The following is an 8,241-nucleotide window of genomic DNA, read 5'->3' as shown; positions in this document are numbered from 1 at the left end:
AAAAGTTCTACAAGGCGAAATCAACAGCCCTTGGAATCTTGGCAGGAATACTGTTAGTGGTATTGCATATATAAATAAATTAGCAGTACCCGACAGATGATTTTCTGGATCACCTGGTCCACATTTTGGTCGATATCGCGAGAACGCCTTCACATATACATCTAAGGGCCACTCGCTTTTAAAACCCTCATTAATACTTTTAATTTGATATCCATATATCGTACAAACACATTCTAGAGTCACCCTGGCCCACCCTAATGGCGATATCTCGAAAAGGCGTCCACCTATAGACCTAATGCCCACTCCCTCTTAAAATGCTCAGTAACACTTTTCGTTTGATACCCATATCGTACAAACATTCTACAGTCACCCCTGGCCCTCCCTAATGGCGATATCTCGGAAAGGCGTCCACCTATATACCTAATGTCCACTCCCTCTTAAAATGCTCAGTAACACCTTTCGCTTGATACCCATATCGTACAAACATTCTAGAGTCACCCCTGGCCCATCCTAATGGCGATATCTCGAAAAGGCGTCCACCTATAGACCTAATGCCCACTCCCTCTTAAAATGCTCAGTAACACCTTTCGTTTGATACCCATATCGTACAAACATTCTAGAGTCACCCCTGGCCCACCCTAATGGCGATATCTCGAAAAGGCGTCCACCTATAGACCTAATGCCCACTCCCTCTTAAAATGCTCAGTAACACCTTTCGTTTGATACCCATATCGTACAAACATTCTAGAGTCACCCTTGGTCCACCTTTATGGCGATATCTCGAAAAGGCGTCCACCTATAGAACTAAGGATTACTCCCTTTTAAAATACTCATTACCACCTTTCATTTGATACCCATATCGTACAAAAACCTTCTAGAGTCACCCCTGGCCCGCCCTAATGGCGATATCTCGAAAAGGCGTCCACCTATAGACCTAATGCCCACTCCCTCTTAAAATGCTCAGTAACACCTTTCGTTTGATACCCATACCGTACAAACATTCTAGAGTCACCCCTGGCCCACCCTAATGGCGATATCTCGAAAAGGCGTCCACCTATAGACCTAATGCCCACTCCCTCTTAAAATGCTCAGTAACACCTTTCGTTTGATACCCATATCGTACAAACATTCTAGGGTCACCCCTGGCCCACCCTAATGACGATATCTCGAAAAGGCGTCCACCTATAGACCTCATGCCCAGTCCCTCTTAAAATGCTCAGTAGCACCTTTCGTTTGATACCCATATCGTACAAACATTCTAGGGTCACCCTTGGTCCACCTTTATGGCGATATCTCGAAAAGGCGTCCACCTATAGAACTAAGGATTACTCCCTTTTAAAATACTCATTACCATCTTTCATTTGATACCCATATCATACAAACACATTCTAGAGTCACCCCTGGCCCACCTTTATGGCGATTTCTCGAAAAGGCGTTCACCTATAGAACTAAAGCCCATTCCCTTTTAAAATACTCATTATCACCTTTCATTTGATACCCATATCGTACAAACACATTCTAGAGTCAGCCCTGGTCCACCTTTATGGCGATATCGCTAAATGGCGTCCATCCATAGAACTAAGGCCCACTCCCTTCTAAAATACTCATTAGCACCTTTCATTTGATAACCATATCGTAAAAACGCATTCTAGAGTCACCCCTGGTCCACCTTTATGGCGATATCTCGAAAAGGCGTCCACCTATAGAACTAAGCCCCACGCCCTTTTAAAATACTCATTAACACCTTTCATTTGATACCCATATTGTACAAACGCATTCTAGAGTCAACCCTGGCCCATGTTTATGGCGATATCCCGAAAAGGCATCCACCCATAGAACTAAGGCCCACTCCCTTTTAAAATACTCATTAACACCTTTCATTTGATACCCATATTGTACAAACGCATTCTAGAGTCAACCCTGGCCCATGTTTATGGCGATATCCCGAAATGGCGTCCACCCATAGAACTAAGGCCCACTCCCTTTTAAAATACTCATTAACACCTTTCATTTGATACTCATATCGTACAAACACATTCTAGAGTCAGCCCTGGTCCACCTTTATGGCGATATCCCTAAATGGCGTCCATCCATAGAACTATGGCCTACTCTCTCTTAAAATACTCTTTAATACCTTCCATTTGATACACATGCCATACAACCACATTCCAGGGTTACCCTAGGTTCATTTTCCTACATGGTGATTTTCCTTATTTTGTCCCCATAGCTCTCAACTGAGTATGTAATGTTCGGTTACACCCGAACTTAGCCTTCCTTACTTGTTTAATATTCGAATATTTATTTATTTATTTATTTATTTATTAAACATTTCTTAATGCATATTTTAAATAAATTACAATATTGAAAGAGCACATTCTATTACTCTATAGCATAAGAAAGGTACATGGCATTTTTTATATTAAATTTTTAAAATAGTATTAAATTCCAGTTCACATATTAAAATTCTTTTTCAGTGTGGGGTGTATAGTTTTTAATAATATTATAGAATAAACTCATAATAATTCAGATAATTAGTTAAGATTACGATAGAGAAACAATTGATAATTCGTTAATTAGTTAAGGTTCCGATAGAGAAACAGTTGATATAGTTAAAAAAGTTACATATGACTTACAACAACGTCCTCAGCAAGGCTTCTAGATCGTAGTGGCTAAAACTAATCAGATACATTTTTATTTTATTTTGAAATAGGTTAAGATTTCTTATAACTTGTACAGAAGTAGGGAGAGTGTTGAACATTTTGCACGACGTGTATGTATAAAAACTTCTGAAGTGAGATGTCCTAGCATGCGGGATTTGTACCGATGGAAGCAGATTGCTCCTAAGGTTGTAGACTTCAGACGGATAACTTTCTAAGTACCCCGATCTAATAAAGAACGTTTTTAGGACTTTAAATAAATATAGATGACGACATGGTAGTATATCTAGTCTCCTAAAGGATATCATAGCGTGAGACCTGTAGTTTGCGCCACATATGCGTCTTATAATTCCCTTTTGGAGTGTTACAATGGGTGATAACTTACTAGCCGAGGCGCCACCCCAGCAGGTAATCCCATATTGAAGTTTCGATTGGACTAGACCATAGTAAACAGCTTTTAGAGTGGACATAGTGCAACACTTTTTGAGACGATAGAAGTGACGGGTAGTGTACAGAAAGTAATGTTTTAGTTTCTGAATGTGTGCAGACCAATTTAAATGATTATCGATTGTAATGCCTAGGTATTTGAAATTTTCAACAACATCAATCCTGAAGCAGTTATCACTGCATTTAACGTTGGTTGCAAATGAACTTTTCGTGCCATTCAAAGTGCACACCATATGATGGATGTTAAAACGTGCTCATTCTGCTGAATGAAAAAAAAGATCACAAACCTCAAATTCTTTGGGAGCAATGCTAAAATACATCAACTTCGTTTTGTTACTAACTAGTAGCGTGTGTAAAGCAAACCAAGTCCTCAGCATATGTACATCGTGGCTAATATCACATATTAGTTCGAAGTAACTCGTTGTACTATACGCAATGGCAAGATCATCTGCAAAGGCAGTCGTTTTGCCCTTCAATGGAATTGAAAAAATTGAATTAATATAAATGAGGAACAGTACCGGGCCAAGGACAGAGCCTTGGGGTACGCCCAGATTAACTTCCTGCAGGCTACTGTAGTAACAACCCACTTTAACTTTTTGTATTCTATTAGACAGATAGGATGTAAACCATTTGTACATAAAGCCACGAAAACCTGCACTATGTATTTTTTCCAGAAGTATATTCCTGTCTACCATATCAAAAGCTTTTGTTATGTCGACAAATAAACCAGCACAGCTACTTTTACTATCTAGAGCTTTGTACACCTTTGAACAGAAATCTAGTAGAGCGTCCTCTGTTGAGAGTCTGGATCGAAATCCGAATTGCATGGGGCTGAAAAAGTTCGATTTATCTAGAAAGTTCACAACTCTATTTTTAACCGCCTTTTCAAATACTTTGGAAATCGATGGGAGTAGAGATATGGGCCTGTAGTTACGTGCGTCCCTCTTATCCCCTTTTTTGAAGATCGGGATTACAATGGCACATTTAAGATCATCAGGAAAAACACCCTGAGTTATACTTTTATTGAATAAATGTTTCAGTATATCTACTATATTGAGCGATATTTTTTTTAATAAACTATTTGAAATACCGTCATCGCCGCAAGAGCCAGAGTTGGTCAATGTTTTTATAATTTTAGCGATTTCGAAGCTGGATATGGGGTTAAAAAAGAAACTATTAGTTGCAAATTGGCATAAGGGTAGATTGGCTGCAAACTGACAATCACAAACGGTTGAACTTGAATTACCAATCGAGGTAAAGTATGTATTAAATTTGTTAGCAACTTCTTCTGGGTCTGTAGTCAGCTGGCTGTCAGCACGTAGGGTAACTGGCTCGTGGCTCCCTACACTGTCCCGGTTTAGGAAACTGTGGATGACGCCCCATTCTTTTCTGGTATTGCCCAAAGCTGAGTTAAACTTGTTTTTAAAAAATGTATCGCGCGTAGTGCGTATTGCTTTATTGGACTGATTGCTAATTTTATTGTAGCGAGAGCGAAGCTTCCTACAATTGGGATGCTTAGCACATTTTTTGCCTAACTTATTTTTGAACTTTATTTTCCTTAATAGATCTCGGGTAATCCAAGGTTTAAGCCGCAGAGCTTGTTTACGCTGACTCACATTAAGAGTGCAGTTATTGACATGCACTTTTAAAGTGTTTAAAAATACACCATAAGCCGCCGATACGTTACTTTCCGCGTACACGTCTGACCAATTTTCGAGAAGAAGCTTGTTATTCAGCATCGTAAAGTTTACCTTACAAATCGATTTACGAGCGCGGTTGATACATGGTTTGCCTGACGTAATACCAGTAAGCTGTATACCAGTCATCGTGTGATCGGTTACTTGCAAGTCCATATTAAGACTTGTACAATTTCTATTAGGGAGCGAGTTGAAACGACAAAACGCGTGGTCAATGCAAGTGCCTGAACTTGTTCGTGTTGGTTCATTTATGTAGGATTCCAAACCATTTACCGCCATTAAAGCCAAATATTCGTCGGTAATACTGGAACGATGCAAAATATCCAAATTGATGTCACCAAGAATAAAAAAATTAACCGATTTCGCATTTACCACTAAAGAGGAATATTCTTCAAGGAATAACGAGATAGGTACAGACTGAAGTCTGTATACCCCCAAGAAAACAAATAGTTCGCCTTTGATATTGATAGAAAGCTGTAACGTATCTGCACTTTGTAAGCTATTACTAACTGACGAGCAGTCAAAAGTATCGCGTACAAAAGCTGCAACACCTCCTGCACTGTAGCTGTCATTGGTATTTGTATAAAAGTTATAATTGGGGATTTTATAATCTCCTACTTCATACGAAAAAATCCATATTTCAGACAAAAATATAATATCTGGAGTGTTGAATGCATCCTTTCTATATCTGAATTCCCAGTGTGGGAATTCGCTGTAGTATAATGTGCTACAATATCATTTTCTTGACAAAAAAAATTTATCAATGCATTATTGAACTCGTTGTCCATTATTAATTTTTCTGGTTTCCCTAAAAATGCAATTCTCTCTTCAATTTTCGTTTTGACAGTAATCATATTTTTATCACTAAGTCTATGTGCCGTTCCTAGCTTTGTAAACTTATCAATCGTTGTTAAAAAACAAGTTTTCTGAATTTGAAAAATATCTAAATGTACCACAGAATTTGGTTTATCAGGTGTAAAAGTATTTTTAAATTGTTTTTTTATCGGTCTCCTATCGTATTTATTTTCTTTACAAATTCTGCAACTATTGCAATATCTATTTATATATTTAAACAATTTTGGATTAAAATATAAATCTTTTAATTCTTCATAATTTTCTTGAATCCCTCTATTATTACCCTTTAAATGATTATCATTGATAAAATCTAATAACTGCTCTTCAGATTCAATGTCCTCAGCCAATTTTAAACAATTAATAAATTTAAAACTATTGTCATTAGAGAAAAGTTCAATTAATTTTAATTTTATTATGTTATATTTATCTTCTTCAATTTCAGAATATATTCCAATTTTCCCTTTTCTTAATTCTCTTCTAAATAAATCATTTAAATAACGATCATTTATTAAATCTTCTTCGGCAATGTAAACTATTTTGTATTTGTTAAAAAGTAATTTTTTCTCCCTACGTTTATTTTTGAGTATTCTAATCTGAGTTCGATATTCGTTAATAATGGAATCTGTTGTAATAAAATTATTACTTAAGTTTTCTTGAAAACAATGAAAACTACCCAAAGAACTTTGATTTATTGAAACTCTACTTAAAAAATCAGCTACTGCATTTTCTTTCCCTTTAATATACTCAATATCGAACTGAAATTCGTCTAATAAAATTTTCCACCTAATAATGCGCGAGTTGGGGTCTTTTAGAGAAAATAACCATTTTAAAGGCTGCTGATCTGTCTGTATAAGAAATTTTCGACCATAAAGGTAACAACGATAGTACTTTACGGACCAAACTATAGCTAGCAATTCTTTTTCTATAGTTGAGTAATTCTTTTCATGCCCATTTAATGTCCTACTAGCATAACTCACTGGTTTCCCTTCTTGGCTTAACACTGCACCGATAGCTAAATTACTAGCATCAGTAGTCAAAACAAATTTTTTATTAAAATTAGGATAACAAAGTAAAGGCGGGTTAATTAGAATATTCCTCAATTTCTCGAAAGCATCTATATACGACTGATCTTTAGCATTCATCTTGGTATTTTTTTTTAAATACTTTATAATAGGACTTGCTATAAAAGAATAGTTTTTTATGAACTTCCGGTAATATCCGGTTAAACCAAGGAAGGATTTTATTTCTTTCACAGTCTCTGGTAATTTCAACTTTTGAATCGCCGCAATTTTTTCCGGATTTGGCTTTATACCTTCACTTGTAATTATATGCCCAAGAAAATTCGTCTCTTTAGATAAAAATGTACATTTATCGACTTGTACCTTAAGATTAAATTCATTCAATTTTGAGAAAATTTTTTGTAAGCTTTCAATATGCTCAGTTAATGAAGTTGAAAAAACAAGTATATCGTCCATATATATTACACAAATTTTATTGATAAAATCAGCTAAAACAAAATTTAACATGCGCTGAAAAGTTCCAGGCGCATTTTTGAGACCGAAAGGCATTCTGACGAACTCAAAATGTCCCCTCGACGTCGAAAATGCCGTTTTTTCTATATCTCTCTCGTCCATCAATATCTGATGAAAACCTTTTGCTAGATCAAGTGAAGAAAAATACTGAGCTTTACCCAACTTATCAAATAATGATTCAATATTCGGAATTGGAAATTTATCATCCACTGTTATTTCATTGAGTTTCCTAAAGTCAATAACTAATCGCCATTTTTGTTTCTTAGAGTTATCGGATTGTTTTTTAACTATCCATAAGGGAGAATTATATGGCGACTTACTATTTCGAATAATATTTTGTTTTAACATGTCATCTATTTGTGACTCAATTTCCTTTTCCAAAAATTGAGGATGCCTATAATTTTTACAATATATTGGCTTAGATGGTGTTGTTATGATTTTGTGTTTAACACAATTAGTGGTCGTCAAATTCTGACCATCTATATAAAATAGATTTTTATTTTTAAACAAAAAAAAATTCAGCAAGGTTTTTTCTTCTTTATTTAAATCTTTTGGAATTAAATCTTTAAGTTCCGAAATTCCAAATTTTTCCAAATAATTAACCTCTTCATACTTAATATTAAAACCATTATCGAAGAATTTAATGTCATTATTATTTACTGTCAATTTATTATTTTGAAAATCTATAATCGCTCCAATTGATCCTAAAATATTTATACCAATAATACAGTCAAAATTTTTATTCCAAAATTTTATTAATTTTATAGACATAGTACTATTTTTATCATTAAATTCCGTTGGCACATTTACTATAACCTCATCTGTAATAATGTTTTCATTGACTAATGTATTCAATAAAATTGGTTTTACTAATTTTTTTCGAATTCCCATATTTTGAAAAAATGTATAATTGCCAAGCGACGTTGCAGCCCCGCTATCAATCAAGCATTTTGTCTTGATATTATTTATAGTACATATTATTACTGGTAATGTTGATTCCGAGGCTGCAAATGAAAATTTTCATTTATATTTATAACGTCAACTTCCATCGGT

This window comes from Eurosta solidaginis, chromosome 2 (assembly GCF_040869045.1).
Source record: "Eurosta solidaginis isolate ZX-2024a chromosome 2, ASM4086904v1, whole genome shotgun sequence".
Classification (NCBI taxonomy): domain Eukaryota; kingdom Metazoa; phylum Arthropoda; class Insecta; order Diptera; family Tephritidae; genus Eurosta; species Eurosta solidaginis.
This window is presented reverse-complemented; position numbering follows the sequence as displayed.